The sequence below is a fragment of the Euprymna scolopes genome, chromosome 15, assembly GCF_053919585.1.
Source record: "Euprymna scolopes isolate OS-2025 chromosome 15, ASM5391958v1, whole genome shotgun sequence".
Lineage (NCBI taxonomy): Eukaryota > Metazoa > Mollusca > Cephalopoda > Sepiida > Sepiolidae > Euprymna > Euprymna scolopes.
In genome coordinates this window covers 84,602,904-84,623,680 of record NC_136496.1, presented here as the reverse complement: position 1 = coordinate 84,623,680, position 20,777 = coordinate 84,602,904, and the positions used below count along the sequence as shown (strand labels likewise).

The 20,777-nt window shown below is 32.0% G+C and overlaps 1 long non-coding RNA gene across 1 annotated transcript in view; it reads left to right on the top strand.

Moving 5' to 3' along the window:
• LOC145294241 (uncharacterized) overlaps positions 1 to 19,084 on the top strand; it is an 80,472-nt gene extending 61,388 nt beyond the window's left edge. The window contains exon 2 of the long non-coding RNA XR_013869853.1: positions 18,827 to 19,084. This is a non-coding gene — a long non-coding RNA (uncharacterized LOC145294241). The remainder of the gene's footprint in view (positions 1 to 18,826) is intronic.
• Positions 19,085 to 20,777: the final 1,693 nt, after the last annotated feature.

Below are 20,777 nucleotides of genomic sequence, written 5' to 3'. Positions count from 1 at the left end.
GAATTCGATTGCACTCACTCATTAAATCAACATATATATATATATATATATATATATATATATATATATATATATATATATATATTTGGTTGTACTTACTCAGTCGATTAATATATATGTATATGTATATTGAGTGAATGTGTAAGTACAACCGAATTCCTCTTTAAAAGATTTATTTACTGACTAAGCCCTAAATAGCGACCGCTATCGCAGCTTATAAAATACATCGAAACCGTCACACTTAGTATACACCAGCTCCGACCCCAAACACTCCTTCAATAAGGCGACTTAACAGATTATATGTCAAATAAGTAGCTAAACCCACTCAGAAACTTCCCCATATTCATTTGACTTGCGTTTCATATCATGCCATATCTACACACACACACAATATATATATATATATATATATATATATATATATATATATATATATATATAAACAAATAACATCTATATATTATAAATATATATAAATAAATAAATAAATCAATATATATATATATATATATACATATACACACACACGAATATATGAAACAGCAGATGTATATATACCTGCTTGTTTGTAACTGCTAAAATCTTAAACTACTAGTCACATAACACTAAATATAATATTAAATAATAATCATATACCAAGGAATGTTTACAACGAGTAAAATCTTTGATTTGATGGACGAAGAATGCGTACAGAAATCGGTAATTTCTATGTAAAATGGTGATATGAACTTGCAGACATTTTTTTATTAGTTAAAACATGCGTAAAACTAATCAAAGGTGAAATTCGTTTAATTTTAATACATTTTTATCTGTCTGTTGGGTTAGCTCAACTATAGGGAAATCTACTGGAACGCTAAATATTTTGGTTTCAATTCTAGTTGATGACATCTAAGTCATGTTTTTTCTTTTTAAATCAGTACTGTACATAAGATAGAGTGTTATATTCAGTAGAGTATTGTCTGTGTAATAAAAAAAAATTGGAATTTGCAATAATTAAAATCTACATAGGCCTCTTTCTACTATTTATGTTATAAGGCGACTAAACGTCAGGGAGAAACATGTGCAAATTAACTATAAATAAAATTATTCTTAATTTTCTGTTCATAACATATTATATAAGCTTACAACCAATATTCTAATAGTGTTTAATATAAGGTGTATCTTTCTTAATTTGGCAAGCCTCGGAAAAGCTTAATTACTACCAGTGATAAAGTTTCAGCTACAATTTAACAACAAAATAATAAGGACATAAGAATTAATTAGCGAAAACTTAGCCCGTAGTTTAAGACCTGCTCTTCGTAACATAACAGTTAACCAATCCGACTACATGCGAATGATAGTGAGTTTGAAAGTTTCAGATCCAACCACGCTCATGAGTTGTAGTTAGAGCGAAACGCGCACTTTATATATATATATATATATAAATTCTGTCTGTTTGTTTGTTTGTTCACAATTTAATCAATATATACAAAACGTGTCTTATTTTAATCTTTCATTTATTTCTATATATAGTATGGTACTTTGAAAATATACAATGAAGAGATCACCTTATTTGCATATGACATTAAGAAAAATCGATTTTACTAAATAGCGCTATCTTCGTTAATGTTTTTAGCGACAGAATTATTTTAAGTATTCTATTTAAAATTGTTTTTTAATAAATTTTAAAGAACAATTATATTGATAATATATTTAATTTAATTTATTATGGAATTAATATTTCCAACAGAGCGACCATTTAAAAAAAATATTAGAGTTATTTGTCCCTAGATGCTATCCATAAAAAACAAACATTCATCAAATATCATTTGGTAATTCTATTAAGTTTCAAGCTGGAAAAATAATTCCGTGTGGATAGAAAAATATTTCGCTTTTATTGTTTTTTTTTTTTAATATTAGAAAAAAGCATTTATTAAAAAAAAACTGAAAAGATTTCATTTGTTTGTTTTATTTTATTCCTTAAACGGAGTGTCGTTTAAAAAATGAAGATCTACTGCCCTCTTCTAAATTCCACAGTTTATACATTTTTCTTTTTTCGCGTTAATTTCATCGATTACAAACTTAATTAAAAAGATAACTTTTATACGACGTGACCCAGCGGCGTTTTACCCCTAAAAAATTAAGATCTACTTTTCAGCCTAATACATTTAAACAGCCTTTATAAATATTATGAGAGAAGAAATTTTGAAAAATAAAAATAAATAAAATAACATGTTAGTGGGGGATAACTTTTCTATATAAATTTAGCGTAAAATGAACACCCAAGCATTCAACGAGACATGTCACATCTAGCATTTTTTCAAGTTTGGCGATTGAGGGGGAGGACAAAATCTGACACATACAATTTGTTTTTTTCTGGTCGGGGGAAATTACATTGAAAACATGAAATAAAGATAAATTTAATTATTTTTTATGAGACCATTCTCTACTTTCACCTAACAATTTAATAAAAAAGAACAAACAATAAAATATGACAAATTCAATTTTTTTTGGGGGGGGATTACATTAGAAACATAAAACGACAAATAAAAAGCAAATCGAACTCCCCCTAAAAAGCAAATCGAAAATTTCCTTTATTTACAAAAAAAAAGCCAGTAAAAAAATTGCCCTTACAAAAAATAAAGGTAAATGTGTAGTTTATCAGCGTAAATTATTTGATAGACAAAAAAATTATAAAAAACTATTTATTTTATATAAAACATTATTAGGCCCAAAGGCTGAAATAAACAAACAAAAAAATCATTTTTATGTTTTTTCATCATTTTTTATTAGACTTAATGTGCACGTTTAAAATATGGCCTTTTTTAGGTTTGACAGATTAGCTTTTTTAAGGCCAAAATTGGCCTTTTTTACGCTCTTTGATTAGAAAAAATATGGCGGCCAAAAATATAGTTCATGAAAAAGCTTTAAAAGGCCAATCTGCCAAACCTTAGAAAGGAAAATTTTAAAAGCAATATAGCGGTCTGAAATAATAAATATAAATGAAAAAATAATAATAAAAATGAAATTTTTTTCTGGTATTATTTCAGCCTTTGGTGTAACAATGTGTGTTTATATATAAATAAATAGTTTTTATTTTTTTGTCTGGCAAATGATTTACGCCGCTAAACTACACATTTACCAAAAACACACGTATTAATGTTTATAAACGTTATTTTTTTAAGTTCACAATAACCGTGAGATTTTTTAGGACAGTGATCCCTTCTGCCTAAATATCTGGGAGAGAGGGGGTCAGATACTTCGTTTGGGGGGCGATTACATTTACATGTTTTTATCTGTTCTTTTATTTTTGCAATCGTTGTGAGGGTATCCACGTTACCCATGATGAAAATGATGAGTATAGCAGGCGTGTTTCAAACGGAATTTCATATCAACCCAGGCAACGCCGGGTGCTCATGCTAGTCTATGCATAAATACAATACACAAATACACACATGTTAATGTAAACATCTGACAAAAAAATACAATCTGCTTTTTGATAGCTGTATGGATGAAACTGCAAGTTGTTGCATGTTCATTTGAGATCGAAACATTTGTCAATTGAAGTTGAATTAATTTTTCCCTCTTCGAGAAAACTGAATAAATACTCGGTCACTTAAATTGAATATATTATGGTTGCTATATATATATATATATATATATATATATATATATATATATATATATATATGTATGTATATGTCTATAATATATATATATATATATATATATATATATATATTAGACATTAAGAGGAGATTATAGATATATAGATATATATAAATACCCGTTCACATACACCTTTCACGATAAAGATAGATCCCAGAATTAGATAGAATCGAACAATTCCATCGACAATGGACAACGCCATACCCAAAGTGGGTTTCGATGTACTGCATTTCATCAGTGACGTGCTCCGACATAGGCGCGAACCCAGGTCGTCGCACTCATGAAGTGTGCAATACTGACGACCTAACCATATGGGCTTGTCACATCGCAGAATGTAGAAATGGATAAAAAAAAAAAAAAATTTTTAAATCGAAGCATAGCCAATAGATTGCGCCGTGGCTCATATGACTAGGTCGTCAGTATTGCACACTTCATCAGTGCGACGACCGGGGTTCGCGCCTATGTCGGAACACGTTACTGATGAGATGCAGTACATCGAAACCCACTTTGGGTCGGGCGTTTTCCGTTGCCGATGCAATTGCTCGATTCTATCAAATTCTGGGTTCTATCTTTATCGTGAAAGGTGTATGTGAATGGGTATATATATATATATATATATATATATATATATATATATATATATAAATAATTACTGAAAGACATACAGATACTAGTGTTTCATGCTGACGCAATCCTCTATGCAGAAGGTGACGATTAACGCTGGTCGAAGGATTCGAGCACTCAATGAAATCACTTTTTACTATATTAGCAAGATACATAATCCAGGGCCTCCGTTTTGCTGCCACGAAATTAAGGGAAATATTAACAGTAATAAAGCTTTAAGGAAGCCATAAGGGATCTCATCAGAGATGCCCCATGTGGAAATATCTATTTATTTCCTGTAGAACAGTGTACAAATGAAACCACTGAATAGTTCAGGGCGGCAATTGAAGCACATGTTCCTACACAGAAGTTATATAGCAACCCCCACTCTCCCCAATGGTTTACTTCTACACACGAAGCTCCCATTGTTCACAGGAATCACGCACACCATGGATTTATCTAACATCAGTCCAGTATAAACAGAGAAATGCTATTAGAAGCTTGTAAGAAAGAAATAGCGACATATAACTTAAGAGAATAAACAGAAAACGAATTGAAACGCAGAAATTAGGAACTCGTGATTTCTTGAAAATATACAACGGTGTAATAAATAATGGGCAATAAACGATTTCCCTACTATCCAACAACCATGAGGCTGTTTGCACGACAACTGAGAAGGCTAACAAACTTGCCAGTCGGTTTTCCTCAAAGTCTACATTGGACCCAGTATACAACTCTCTCTCTGATTTTCCTTTGCGGACATACACCACACTAAAATCATTCTTTCTCAAGTGCATTATGTTGCAAGATTTTGGAGTTGTAATGGGGTATGATCCCACACAGTCGGACGATTCTATTTATAAACGATGCTGCTAAGAACTGACGAATCAAATTAATTCACGTTCTGCTACCAACCAATCAGAAACCAGAATTGCTTCATAAATATTAAACCTTTTTTGGAGCAATTTCACATGTTCTTTCCGTCTCGACACGGTAAGAAGATTTTGTTTTGTGGAACTGTCTACTACAAACAAGTCACCTCCCCGGACTTGTGTGTAACAGCGAACCATCTGAAACTGTTCTGAAACTCAAAATGGCTTACACTTCTAGAGGTTATGAGCCCAGCACACTTCCACTGCTTATCATAAAAAACCAGGCACTTCAAAAGCATGTGGACCTGATCTCATTCCAGCTATACTATTAAATAATGGTTCACTAAGGTTTCCCCAGCTCTCTTCAAATATTTCAACACATTATCGCTCAATTAGCCTCTTCCCTCTTTTCGAAAAAAATATTTGAGTTTATAATTAATCAAGCTCTAATCAACCAACTTATAGTTGCTAAACTTCTGTCCGACCAGCAATATGGATTTAGGCAAACCCATATATCTTAACTCTAATCTCTGAACGTATATATTATCACTGGATGACGCAGGGGAAAGTAGGACAGTAGGCCTAGATATATTTAAGGATTTGACAGGATATGGCACGATGGTCTTCTCAGGAAAATCAGATCGTGTGATATTACTGGACGATTACGTAACATAATTAAGTCTTTTTTTTTTAAATAAGAGAAGAATTCAGGTTTTCCTCGATGGTCGTACGTCAAAACAATATGATATAAAAGCGGATAGATCCTTGAACCTTTATTATTTCTGATATTCATAAATTACCTCCCTGATAAAATTGTTTCTGAGATAGGTACATTTGCTGATGACACCACGCTCTATAACACGCACGAGGGAAAACCAATGAACACATATCTAAGGCAATCGCGGAAACCATAGGGGAAGACCACTAGTCTGCAGTGGGGTGGGGACAAAAATTGATTGTTACATTCAACTCTGCTAAGACTAAGCTTGTTTTCATTTAATAATAGCAAGAAACCTTCTCAACCACGAATAGCTATGTCTAATGATACATTATCTGAAAGTACTTCACTTAAACTCTCCGGATTAACGTTTACATGGGGACATAAGTAGGAACAGATTCATCGAAGACACTGCCGCATCTGCTGCGATGAAGGTGGGCCCTCTCTATCGTGCTAGAAAGTTACTTACGCCTGAGAGTATCGTATATCTCAAACAAGGTCACCATTACCCACGTATGGAGTATTGTTGTCACATTTGTGTTGGTGCATCTGCTACTAGTCTCTCACTCCCCGACAAGCGAACTATCAGCTAGGCTTCAGCCTCTGTCCCATCGGCGAAATGTTGCATCTCTCTGCCTGTCCTACAAGTATTTCGTTGGCGGATGCTCTGACGAACATATTTAGTACCATCAAGTAAAACATTATCAAGTAATATACATATTTAGTACCATCAAGTAAAACTACAACTATTCTAAGCTGCTAATATATATATATATATATATATATATATATATATATATATATATATATATATATATATATATATATATATATTAGCAGCTTAGAATAGTTGTAGTTTTACTTGATGGTACTAAGATAAAAAAAAACAAGGATTAGGTGTTGAGTTTAAGTGGGAGTACTTATTTCAGCTGGATGGTGTCATATTCCGAGGGTGTATTCGAACTTCCTCGAGATTTTCCTGAAAACAGGAGGCAGACAAAATTTAAAGAATGGTGTCGACAGTGAAGTCAATTTTAGTAAAATTTTTCGAATACTTTAATTGAAGCAGTTTAGAAGAGCATTCGAATATTTCTCAAGAATCCCCACCATTTTGTCCACAAAGAGCAAATAAACTTTAAGCGTGAAAAAAGAACAAAGAGCATTATTACATTATTTTTACGTTTAGTTTTGTATTGTTTGTGCGTAAAATGTTTGAAGTATTCCACCTTATTATTTACGATTTATTCAGTTTGTTGTGTGTTTTATTACTAATGTGTGACTAATTATTAAGGTACAGAAGCCACGTGAAAATTATATTAAAATATTATAAACTGGCCAATGGACAGCAACATACACGATGGGTAGAATGCACAGAATTTTGTAACCTAAGGAGCAACTAAGCAATAATTAAATGTTTCACTGTGAGCAGATTATGATGTAGCTAGTTAAGAAGTAATCCCATTGTATTTTGTTTCACAGATGAGAAGCTTTATGAAATAAATTGTGTTCATGGACGTTTCAAGCAAGTAAGGCGAGTGTGCGTGTGTGATAGCAACAGAAAGTATATCAAGAAACTAAAATATGACATTAAAATTTGTTCAAAGAAAGAAATTTTACATCACTCCCTTCCGCTTTTAGTTAAAACTAAAATATGGCATAAAATTTGTTCAAAGTTAAAGTTAAAAGTTTAAAGTTTAAATTAAATTTAAAGTTAAAGTTAAAAGTTAAAAATTGTTCAAAGTTAAAGTTAAAGTTAAAAGTTAAAATTAAATTTACAGTTAAAGTTAAAGTTAAAAGTTAAAAGTTTAAATTACATTTAAAGTTAAAGTTAAAATTTGTTCAAAGTTAAAGTTAAAATATAACATTAAAATTTGTTCAATGAAAGAAATGTTACATCGTCCCTTCTGCTTTTAGTTAAAACAGAAAGTATTTAAAACTTTTTTATTGAAAGCCATGTACTGTCAAACGATGTTTTGACAAAATGATAGGCATCATTGTAATCTTTTCCGGTAGGCAATTTAAACGAGTAGAAACATATGCAAATCGTACTGCCCCTCTTCTATTTAACCGGTACGCCATCTGCATGCAGCTGAAGATACTATGACTACGTGTGGGGAGTAAATAATCTTTAAAAGCAGAGATTTATATGTTGAATATGCGTAGATTATTGTATATAGTAGAATCAGCTCTCCTTACATCATTCATTTTTGTTGAAAATTTTAATCTTTAAAGCTTTTATTTATAAATAAGAATTGATATTCTCGTGACCATCTTTGTTGCCAACCACTGAACACGCCCCAATTGTATGATATCTTTTTTGGTTTAAAGATCTGTTGCATGGATAGCATACTAAAACGGATCTTACAGAGTTTATGTATAAGTCCGGAACTTGTCTGCTGTTTCGTTTAGATATGATCTCCGGATTAAGTAGAGAATGCTTGTGGCTTTACTCACCATCGCGATACAGTTACGCGTTTGTTTAGCGGGGTTAGCTATAAGTGTAACAAAGTCCTTAGAATTAGCGACGATGTAAAGTAGTTGAGATGAAAAACAGGTATTTAAATTAATATTTTACAGGTATTTAGGTTAATATGTTACAGGTATTTAAATCAATATGTTACAGTTATTTAGATTAATATGTTACAGGTATTTAGAGTAAGATGTTACAGATATTTAGATTAAGATGTTACAGGTATTTAGATTAAGATATTACAGGTATTATGATTAAGATGTTACAGGTATTAAGATTAAGATGTTACATGTATTTAGATTAAGATGTTACAGGTATTAAGATTAAGATGTTACAGGTATCTAGATTAAGATGTTACAGGTATTTAGAGTAAAATGTTGCAGGTATTTATATTAAGATGTTACAGGTATTATGATTAAGATGTTACAGGTATCAAGATTAATATGTTGCAGGCATTAAGATTAAGATGTTACAGGTATTTAGATTAAGATGTTACAGGTATTTAGATTAAGATGCTACAGGTATTTAGATTAAGATGCTACATGTATTTAGATTAAGATGTTACAGGTATTATGATTAAGATGTTACAGGTATTAAGATTAAGATGTTACATGTATTTAGATTAAGATGTTACAGGTATTAAGATTAAGATGTTACAGGTATTTAGATTAAGATGTTACAGGTATTTAGAGTAAAACGTTACAGGTATTTAGATTAAGATGTTACAGGTATTATGATTAAGCTGTTACAGGTATTAAGATTAATATGTTACAGGACTTAAGATTAAGATGTTACAGGTATTTTGATTAAGATTAAAGAACAATGAATATATAATACATTAACTGCATGTGATATTGGGTTCGATTCTAGTTCTAAATTTTTTAAAAAGTGTTTTTCTTCTAACCTTAAAAACAACCAGTGCAACCTCGTCCTTCATTGGTCGAAAGAAGCTATGAGTAATGCTTCGGGACAATTCAAATAAGGAATACAAATTTGTACTATAAACATTATTGTTCTCATTTTCAGTGAAATCTTAGCAATGATTCAACTTACGTAAGACTGGGATTTTGTGGCATGCGCCTTGTTAAACTCGGGAATCTTTATGTCTGACACGCGGGTATATACCGAAGATTTAATAAGAGATTCCGTATAAATATCTGAGTCTGACAAAGATTTCCAAGTCGGATAAGAATAAACCGGAGAATGTCGAAGGTTATAGTGGCCAAAACTTTATGGAAGTCGTTGGAATAATTAATTAAACATAAAGATTTGACATTTTTCTATATCTTAAGTCGAAACTATACTGAACTTTCTTTCACTGATCAATGGGACTAGGACAACAGAATATTCTTATTGTTTCGACTCTTGAGTATATATCCGGCACAGACGCAGTTAATCAACCGAGAACCACATCACACCATATAGAAATATAAAAGATATCAACGGGTATATACTCGAGAGTCCAAACAATGAAAAGAAGATTTTGTTGTCGCAACTTTAATTATTAGTTATAGAAATGGACAGTTTCTGACAAATCTGATTTTTAATCATTTTTTTCCAGACATTACCTCCTCCTATTAGGGAGTATTGTTGTGTATGTCATATTATCGTGCGAGCATCATCTCCTTAGTTTTATTGGGTGATTGGGTTAGTATAATATCTATTTTCTGTGCATTCAACCATAATTCCTGAAATTACCTTGTTTTATTAGGTAATGTAGTAGGAGAACAAATCTTGAAACAATAAATTTCTTCGAATAATGATGTTGAATAAGTTCTGTTTTTCTTATTCGGCGTATCTGTAGTATCTATTCTTTTGATAACATCATTCTTGTCATTACTCGTTTTTTATAAAGCACTATTAAAAAGAAAATAAAAATATGATGGTTAAAATACCAGGCACGTACTTTATATTTTCTTAAAATAAATAAATATTTACCAGCTTAAGTACACAACGTGTATTTGATATTTTGAAATGTTCCATCTGCATACATAATTTACTTTTTCATGAAAGGAAACAGTAATTAATCATGGCTTCTTTTTCCACTCCTCGATGAGGTAGGAGCAGTATATGTTCTTAATTTCATGGATGTCTTGCCAATCGCCCTAATCTTCTTTTGTAGTTTAATTGTTTATGTTTTAGTCCGTCTTCTTTCAAAATATGGTGTAAACGTTCCAATTATATTTCATATCATAGTGCCTATCTGATAACTGGTAAATCTCATTTTGGTGTAACTATTTCATGTAAAATTATATATAAAAGAACTATTAGTAATGTTTTTTTCTAATCGATGAGTGTATAAAAATAAAAAATAAAAAATGATTTATAGAAAAGGAGCGAAGTTATTTAACGTAAAGGAAAGGCTATTTAAAGTAAAGAAAATTGTCTAAAGGGAACAGGAGTAATGGCTTAATTAAAAAAAAATAACATTATTAAAATAAGGTTAGACTATAAATATTTTCAATTTCAGAATCTCGGGCAATATTTACGTATTACTTCGTAAAATGATGAAAAAAGAAAATACATGTAGGAACTTATTAGACCAACAAAACTTTTCTATCAAAACTGCACTTAGATATTGTTCCCTGTCGTGAAAAATTTATTAAAGAAAAGTATGCATTTTTTCATTGAATTTTGTGATTGTTTCTGGAGAATTTCCGGCCAAAAATAAGTATCCAAACATATTTATCGCCTTAAAAGACTGCAAGAAATAATAATAAAAAAAGGGTTTAATAAATAAAGATTTTGATTTCGCTTGCCGTAAAATACGTTTAAATATCGTTAAAGAATGAGAGTTCAATATAGAAACGTTGTTCTCATTTGAATAAAATAAAATACGCATCAAATGCGCTTGGAAGCCAAATGACAACGTAATATTAGGAAAATAAACAAATATTTTACTTGTTTGAAATCATCATAAATATATTTCGGAGGTATACTCTTTCTCCAACGTAACAACATGACAAGGAAGAAGAAAAAGAAAAAAAATACAAAAGACACACCGAAGATGGAGTCTACCTCCGAAATATATTTGTGATAAATTTCAAAAAAATAAAATATTTGTTTATTTTCCTAATCTTACGTTGTAATTTGATTTCAAGCACACTTGATGCGTATTTTGTTTTATTCAAATTAAAACAACGTTTCTATTGAACGCTCATTCTTTGACGTTATTCTCGCGTTACCTGCGCACAGTTCAAACAATTAAAAATACAACCGCCAGATACAACGCGCGGCTCTATACAGATTTCTTTCTCCAAAGTAACAACATGGCAAGGAAGAAAAAAAAAACGCAAGACACACTGAAGGAGGGAGTCTACCTCCGAAATATATTTGTGATAAATTTCAAACAAGTAAAATATTTGTTTATATATTTTTATTACGTTGTGATTTGGTTTCAAGCGCACTTGATGCGTATTTTATTTTATACGTCTAAATATATTTAAAATCACATGAATATTCGTATCTATTAATTAACTGCATGGTGGTAAAAGTTAAAATGACTTGGTGTAATCAGTTAAAATCGAAACTAAAGCAGTCAGCGTTCCAGACGCGTTCTCTACTGGTGCTATTATCGAAAGTAACATAATAAAGTCTAAATATTAAAAGAGTTGAAAAATGGGGTTTATGTGAGCATGCGCAGAAAGAAGTAAAATCATGTCGTCCAGTAAAAATGAATATTTCGGATTTCAACTTGTGAATATATGTATGTACGCATTATTTACCAAGCCAAGTAAAGATTTTACTTATCATAAACTATACTTGGCATATAATTTTAGGGTTATGTGACAAGTAGTTTTAGAGTTTACTAGTCTAATATTTAAATACACATTTCTACTGTTGTATTTATATGGATTAAAATAAAACTAATTTAGGCAATAAGTTTTCCTTTTTTTATACTGAGAGTCATATATGAATATATATATATATATATATATATATATATATATACAGAGAGAGAGAGAGAGAGAGAGAGAGAGAGAGAGAGAATTTTTTGTTGACGTTTAAACGATAATAGGAATAATAGCATTTTTAACCTTGAAGATATTTTCCTTATAAAATCGCCCGTATCTTTTTGAATATAAACAAATATTATTTATTTATTATTATTTTTATTTTACTTAGAACACAGTAATCTACGAACATGCATGTTTTGGGGGTCCTATGACTTTCAATAAAGAAAAATGAAAGAAAGGTATTATCCAAATCTGTTCTATTTATTGTATATATATATATATATATATATATATATATATATATATATATATATATATATATATATATATATATCCCGCAAACCTCTAGCCTTTATGAAGAGGAGACAAAAACTAGCTGATATGGTTTCAAATGGTCTTAACAATAGGAAGTAGAGACTTAATACCAAATATTTATCTTATGTTATATCTCTCCTCTTTTGGAAATAGGGCAACATCATGAATACCTCCAATATCAAAAACAGCCTTATACATTGTGCAATTTATTTTATGTGCGAAAACCAAAGAGGGGGAGTATAACATATGAGAAATATTTGGAATCAAGTCTCCCCTTGCTTTTATATTCTATAATATAAATCTCACCTGTCTGTTTAAATGTTTTTATGTAAGTTTGTATCTTTGTATGTCTCGCAAAACCTTTGACAGAGGGGACCGATTTAATTCCTTCATCCTAAACTTGGCATTTTCTACAGTGAGGGGTTGCACAAACTTGTTCCTTCATGACAATTCAGCCAAACACGCATGCGCAAAAACGTACTCTCATGAAATAGTTTAAATATTTAAAAAAAACGACCTAATTTCGCTCATGCAGTCATAGTGCAGTCGTTATAATAGCAGTCTTTATCTGAAGATTTCACGTTCGAGCCTAGATGTCATGTATATTTTTTCGTTTTAATATTGAAATAGTGTTATTTATGCTATTTTCCTTCGTTTTTTTTTTGAATTTTTCCATTACCTTCGCTTATTTTTCTTTTGTTTTTTTTCCCCCGATTTTTTTAAGAAGTTTTAACATTTAAACTGTTAAATGTTCGTTGGCTTATTCTTTATTTGGCATCATGTTCGCTGTTTTTTTTTTTTCGATTTAAAAAAGTGATAATATTTAAACAAGGTTATTACGTTTGCTTATTCTTTATTTTCCATTTTGTTTTGAGTTACCCCACACCTCACCCCACCCAGGACACGACGGGTACCCCCACTACTTTCATATCATTTGAAATCATAGCAGAAAGTTTTTATTTCCTCTTCATTATTATCCAGAAAATATCTTGTTATTCATGTGAAAAACTAAGAAAACAAATGACTATGAGTGAAGTATTGGTAAAGGTGCAGTATCTTTCCACCCACAAAACATATTTTTAAATTACCATTATTATAGATGTTCGAGGATGCTGAAAATGAAAATAAAAGTAAAAATATCAGGAATCGAGTAGTTTCCAAGATATAAAGAAATTATAAAGTGAGGATCAATTTTTGGATTAATGTAACGTAAAATAAACATCCACTTTATAGCCAAGTTACCCATAAGTAGGTGCTCATTTTACGTTAAATTAATATAAAAAAGTGATCTCTCACTTCTTGAAGAAGTAATGTACCGCTTTAAGAGCTAATGTAACGTAGCTCACTACACAATTCATTTTATTAGCTTTCCAACAAGCCTTCATTTGTTAAATTCTGCTCAGTAGTTGCAGAGATTTAAAACTTATAAAATTGCCCCCAAAAGTGTATGTATATATATATATATATATATATATATATATATATATATATATATATATATATATATATATATATATACATGGATATATCTACACTCGTCGTCAAATTGAATATTGAAATGTTCATATCTTTGGTTCTATGGGACGAAACTACGTAAAAAATAGCAGGCTTTTAGAGGATTATAATATTATTCTATGGTTAAAATTTTATAACTATTGGTTAAAAAGAACCGATATTTTCAAATTAATAAAATATGCCCGAATTAGCATTCATTTGTATATACAGTGTCCTCGCAAACCAGCTTTTGTTTTGCTGCTTAGGGATGAATTTTGCTCAGGGCTTTTTTGCTTGATTGTCCCTACTGAGGCCTTGCCAGGGGAATAATATGAACATGTCGATATTCCTAGCCAAATTCAGTATTTAAATTATCATATTTTAATTATATGGGACGAAACTACATGAGAATTTGCAAGATTTTGGAAGATTACGAGGGGCGTGCAATAAGTAATGCCCCTGACCGAGTTCCCATAAGAGTAGAGCAACAAAACTTGGCAGAGTTATTAGTCTTTTTCTACATAAGCATCACCCAGAGTTATGCATTTCTCCCATCGTTTGATGCAGCTCTGGAGAGCGTTTCTGTAGAACACTCCAGGTTGGTCCTCCAACCACGACGTGACTTCAGAAATCAAGGCTGCATCATCTGGGAAACGCTTTCCTTTCAAAAACAACTTCATGGCTGGGAAGAGGTGAACGTCAAAGGCTGCAAGGTCAGGAGAGTAGGGAGGATGGGGAAGGATTTCATAACCACACGCCCGTGCCTCTGATATGGCGAAATGCGAGTTGCGGACCGGAGCCTTGTCCTGCAGGAGGAGGGTACCTTTCCTGATCTTGCCCCGCGTCTTGATTTTGATAGCTTCCCTTAATTTCTGCAAAAGTGAAGCATAATAGGTTCCTGTTATTGTGGTACCCTTTGCCAGGAAATCTGTCATCACTACTCCGTCCTGGTCCCAGAAGACTGTGAGCATGATCTTGCCAGCGGAGGGATGCACCCTTGCCTTCTTTGGAGGTGGTCAGTCCAAGTACTTTCACTGTATTGACTGGGCTTTTGTCTCTGGATCATAGTGATGGACTCAGGTGTCATCCTGTGTAATCAGTCTTTTGGAAAACTTTGACTAATCTTCTTGGCACATCTCCAAATTCATCCTCGAGCACTCGACGCATTCTCGCTTCTGGAATAAGGTGCGCAACCTGGGAATCAATCTGGCAGACACCATATGCATATGGAAATGGTCATGAATGATAGTTTCCACAGACACTGCACTAATCTTTACATCTTGGGCTATTTGGCGAATAGTAATGTACCGATCTTCCAAAATGGCAGCCTTAACTTAACGGACAGATGCCTCATCAATGACAGAAGGGGGTCGACCAGGTCTGGGACGTCCGGTCTTGTTTGAATTCACGATGCCAGCGTTTTCCAAGGTCATATGATGGGGTATTATCACTATAAGTTTCTTTCATTTCATCAAAAGTCTCCTATGGTGTGCGTCTATTCAAATACAAAAACTGGATCACTGCTCGACATTCAACAGGCTTCATTTCACACTTGACTCAGTTCAAACACCTGTAAAACAGAAACTACAATTAGTACAGAGCTGTAATTCGGCACATAACCCGTAGAGATATAAATCATTGCACATGTAAAATTTCAGCTAGATCAGACAACTGGAAGTGGGTCATGGGCATTACTTATTTTACGCCCCTCGTATAATACTTTTCTATGGTTAAAATTTTATGGCAATTGGTTAAAAAGAACCTATCTTCTCAAACCAATAAAATAAGCCAAAATTTGTTTACATTTGTATATATATAGTATCTTTTCAAACCAGCTTTAGTTTTGATGCCTTGAGATGAATTTGGTTGTAGGTATTTTTGCTTCGTTGTCTCCTCATTGGATTTGACAGGTCACTAATTTAAGACAAAATAAATATAGAAATATATACGTTTATTTATACGTTCAATAATAGATAAACCTCATAGACAAAGTGGAGTTTATGCCATGACATTTCAGAGCCTTATGTTTCTCATCAAAAAAGAGAAAGGTCTAATGTACACATATAAGAGAATGCGACATTTTCCATAGGTTACATTAAGATAGAAATAGAAAATAAAGTAAAAGATGGTAAAGCATATGTTGATTTAAAGGATGAAGGATAAAACAAGATGTCCTTTTTCACAGATAAACAGAAATGATGGAGAGTTCTACTAGAAAAATGAGAGAAGGGTGTTTCAAGCAAAACAATGTTGAGAAAATGGATATACAGAAAAATATAAAAATATATTAATATGCTGTAGCGGATTAAAAGTTAAAAACAGATAAAAAATATGTATATATCATAATAATAATGTACATACTAGCAGGATCTGTGGAAATTTCACAGGGGACTACTTCATGTGTAATATATTGATGTTGGCATTATATAGATGTTCAGTGTACAGGTAGCTCTTTTTTTAAACTGCAAAAGAATTTATCTAAGCTAACAGGGACGCCCGACGTAGCCCGGTCTTAAATATGATATTTCAAATTTTGCAGATTTCGTATATATTATTATATAGTTAATGTTCTATTGGTGTTTATACATAAAAGCTGCGATTAAAAAAAATACATCTATATGACTTGGATTCATCAGCTTGAATCGCAACCGAATCCCAAATTGTGGGGTCTGCGTTCGCGCCTGGCCTCCATAGAATGGAAATAGGCACACACTTTAATAAAGACTTTTCATATCTATCTACGTAAGTATACTTTGATAATTATGTTTCAGTTTGAAGAAATATGGCATAATAAAATGATGGGGTGTTCGTTCGCGCCTGACCTCCATAGAATAGAAATATGTCACAAAGATAAACAAGGGTTTTTAATATAGATCCACAGAATATTGTGACAAGTGTTTCAGTGTGAACAGGTATGGTATAATAAATTATGGGGTTTATCTATTTTATTTTTACTTTCATCATATTTTTTTTTGGTTTGATACCCCCCAAATTCGAAGCCATCTCTTTACATCCCTTCCTTTCCATAACCTATCATACTTTCATAAATCAGAACCCATTATCTGTAGGCTGTTTTTGAACCCAGTCAACGACGGGTACTTTTGATAGTATATATATATATATATATATATATATATATATATATATATATATATATATATATATATAGCTTTAGTTCCTCCAGGTTTAATCGAAACCGAAACCACAAAATTATGAAAAAATATTGATAGAATTATTTAAGATAATAGATTTGTAATGTGTCATCAGATGAAATCAATCCAAAACGAAGACGTATGAAGAATTCTTAATGAAATTATTTTTTCAAATAGATTATTGGATTCCATTAGGTATAATCGAAACGTAAACCAAAACTTCTGAGGTATTTTGTAGCAAAATTATTTATAAAATATAGATGACTTCAGTGCCATCAGCTATAATTAAAATCGAAACAAAACCTAACGTGCAATTTAATGGTCAAATAATTTTTAAAAAACATTAAATGACTTGAGAGCCATCAGCTATAATCGAAACCGAAACGGAAACTTATGAAGAATTCTTGGTAAAATTATTTACTACAAGAAATGGAAGTACATAACAATTAAACGACCTGGATGTACAAGTGACACAGAAAATAACACACGCTATCGTATTAATATATAAATACACATATAAATATGAATATACATTTAATTAATTTTATACACACACACTGTATATATATATATATATATATATATATATATATATATATATACTGGCATGGGGCCCGGCGTTGCCCGTGTTTTGGAAGTGTGTGTTGAGCAAAAAAAAAGGTGGCAGTAGGAAGGCAGGCTCGAACCCCTACCGCGAAGGAGGCAGAAAACAGGGGGAAAACATGACGTCTTTGCTGTTACGAACACCGCTAACGCACAACTGACGTAGGTATAAATTAAGGCTAGACAATCGAAAGGAGAGGATGACCTTCGAAAATATCGGCGAAAAAAAGCGACCCTTCTATGTAGAAAATGCCCAGTTGAGGGTGAAGAACTTCATTTTTTTAGCAAATTTTTTGGTATTTGTCGTCTGAAGGGTCGGGCGTCAAAACGATACTGATCTTGTGAAAATCCGTCGCCTCTGTCGGAAGTTTCAGACAGACATACAAACATACATACATACAGTTATATATTGATAGCTCAAATTTTTGACCCAAACCGATTAAAAAGCTTGCCCTATATCTGAATACCCATTATGTAAAATTTCAAATGTTTAGAAAATTATTAGAAGTAAATAAATAAAATGTTAGATCTCAAATTTGAGGCATAAAATTCAATTTTAAAAAAAATATAAACGCTATATAATACATATTTCAGAGACCTACCGTACTTTTTAGTCTATTAAAATATCTTTCAATGAAAACGAACTAAAGAATCTTCGATTTGTATTTATTTCCCTAGTTGTGGATGATCTGAATGGAATTAACTGCATCCTAAACAGTAAAAGTCTAATCCACATACATGAAACCATGCAATCTGAAAAAAGAATTTCTTTTTTAATGAATAATCCGTTATAACAAATAAAGCTGACGGTTTTTGGAGATTCAATCAATACAAGAAACATTTCTCCTTTTTACTGGTTTCGAAATATTCTGCAAATTTCAAATAACTTTTAAAAAAAAAATTGAAATAGTTTTTTGAATTTACATCTTTTTCCTGATTCAGACATTTAATAAAAAAACGAAACTAATTTTTTTTCTCTTTTCTATAATTCACAGATATTTATTTTTGGTAATCACCGAACAAGAAAACAGCCTCAAGAGCGACCTTCCAGCAATGATGGCAACTTTGTGCTTCCATTAAAACGAATTCCAACATAAACACGAATCAAAAGTGAAAAAAAAAAAAAAAAAAAATGAAAAACGCGCCATTTCCTCTCTCCCGTAAAGACGTTGATTGGATGATTGGATATTTGAATAAAATTTTATAAAATTCTGAAATAAAACAAATATATATCCAATGATATTTGCGCAAAATGCAAGAGTTCGTTTTTTTTTTTAGTATGTTGTGTTTTATGAATTTCTAAATTCGGTTATTTGATTTCGATTAAGGTCAAGGTAAATTATATCCACGCTACATGTTAAAATCAAGATATATTTTTTAATGAGTTGCATTAGAGAACTTGTTTTCTTTTATAAAACCGACACACGAGTGAAGATTAGTGCAAAATTGCGAGAGACAAACTGTAATAATATTCTTAGGTACAAAGAATAAACTAAACTGTTCGTTTATGTTGTTATGATAGAAATTAAGTTCCTAGTTTACTATTTTTGTACAGGGTGGCTCACTTAAAAAATCCAAAATATGTAGTAGGTTGGTTGGTTGTTTTTATTTTACGGCATATCGCCCCTTTTCGGGTTATTTAATGCTGAATCCAAAGATTCGGAAGAATTTCTTTTTTAATAGAATATATTTGTTGTTTTCACGTCGGTTTCTATTTAACCCATAGTTGGGACCCTAACAGGTACTACCACTCCGGGTCAGAGTGGACTTTGGGGCAATGGTAATTAAAGGGTGGCTCCACACTCCCCAAAGCCCACAAGCTGGGGCCCTCACCACTGGATATAGTTTAAGGTCATATCCAGGACCCCCATTGAGGGACTTTTACCCTCTGCAGGGGGGCGCAGTCGGCGTATTCTAATGCCCCACCGACAGGGCCCAAAATATGTATGTAGTAGATTTGTGAAACATTCCTTTATTGTTTAAATTACCTGTAATTTTATAAAAGATGCTGGAAGTGCTGCCCGTTGACATCTATGCATTGCTGGGCACGTTTAATAACATTTGCAGATATTGCCTTTAGATCTTCTCTGGTGATTCTCCTGATAGCGTTGTGGATATTCTCCTTTAGTTTATCTAGATTGTGAGGATTATTTGCATAGAATTTCCCCAAAGTCTCCCAAAGATAAAAATCACATTATGACAAGTCAAGGGAACGTGATGGTCATAACCATTTGCTTATTGTTCTCTCTTCCGTAAAATTGTTATGAACACGTATCAGTGATCTGTGAGACGTGTACATGTAGCGCCATCTTGTAGGAAAATAATTGTATTTTGTCTTGTGGTGTCAGTTGGTGGCTAAGAGAAAGATTAGAGAGATCGGGCTACTTTCAAGGTAACCAACCTGAATATTCTGTAATATATTTAGTACAACATACGGAAGGAGGTCATTAAGACGCCATGCATATGACTCTTATATAGAATGTGTTTAAGAAAAAAATATCATTTTCTTTATACACACACACACACACACACACACACACATGACTAAATGACTATATTTAAAATTACAAGATGTCGTTCATCTTACTGTTTATTTCGTTCAGCATGTTAAAATGTTCTATTCTTAATCGCACCTGTTTCGTAGCGCAGAAACCATCATATATTTTTAAATATTTTAACCCTGACTCATTAGAACAATAAAAACTCTGAAGAGTAGTTGCATTGTGTGTTTACAGACATTCAATAATTCATTTCTGCTGCTTACGCAGGTCTATGACAAAGGTTGCGTCCTTTACACCGTCAATATCTGCAACGTAGAAATGAAAATTAAAGGCAGTAAATTTCTGAGTTCACTCATCAGAACAATGTAATCGCCAACTCCTTTTTATCTATTCGGGCGGAATAAAATAAAAGGCATTACTTTTGATACGACTCTCATACAATAGT